The following is an 874-nucleotide window of genomic DNA, read 5'->3' as shown; positions in this document are numbered from 1 at the left end:
ACAGTGTTCCTGGACGGGTTCGATCCCGCCAAGCGTTGAGATATTTTCAGTACTACTTCGCTGGAGGTCGTTACTCCAACTGTCATGGGCGCGGAGTTGTGTGTGTGTGTGTGTGCGTGTGAGGTCAAAGTATTACCCATAGATCGGTCATATATGAGCTCTGAGATCTCCCCCGGGAGGGAAATAGCTTTCGATTACGAGTTCAACATGTAATCCAAGGTAATGGTGAATCTCTCTCTCTCACACATACGCACACGCACGCACACACACACATGCACATACATACTCATCATCATCGTCGTCGTCATCATCATCATCATCATCACATGATCATCATCATCATATTCATCATCATCATTATATTCATCATCATCATTATATTCATCATCATCATCATCACCATCACCATCATCATCATCATCATCATCATCATCATCATCATCACATCATCATCATCATCATCATCATCATCATTATTGTGAGCTCATGCCCCCGCTTCCACACTAAAAGAGGAATTGCATATAACCGCCATTTCAAATTCGGTTTCCCGCCAATATTGTACTGCCATGATAAATCTTGTTATCATTTTGTTTTGTTATCATTTGTCTGTTTGATTCTCATTTATTATCAGTTATATCTAAATTTATTATTATATATTATCTACCTGTTCGTTTATTATTCAACAATGCCAATCATTTAATTATCTATTTTCCTTTATTGCGAGAGAATCTGCCTATGTACTTGAAATTCTTCGGAAGATAAACATATCTGCGTATATGTTTTACATTTGAGATATTTACATTGTAATTATTGTATAGAAATTCAAGAAAATATTTGCTTTAGTTTGTTGTGATGTATGAATAATGTATGAATG

The 874-nt window shown here is 36.5% G+C and overlaps 1 protein-coding gene across 1 annotated transcript in view; it reads left to right on the top strand.

Annotated features, from left to right (window-relative positions):
- Window positions 1-874, top strand: part of LOC143030397 (uncharacterized) — a 71,985-nt gene that overhangs the window by 32,983 nt on the left and 38,128 nt on the right. The window lies entirely within an intron of this gene.

Source organism: Oratosquilla oratoria, chromosome 12 (assembly GCF_046742065.1).
Source record: "Oratosquilla oratoria isolate Oo_2021 chromosome 12, ASM4674206v1, whole genome shotgun sequence".
NCBI classification, from domain to species: Eukaryota; Metazoa; Arthropoda; class Malacostraca; order Stomatopoda; family Squillidae; genus Oratosquilla; species Oratosquilla oratoria.
This window is presented reverse-complemented; position numbering and strand designations above follow the sequence as displayed.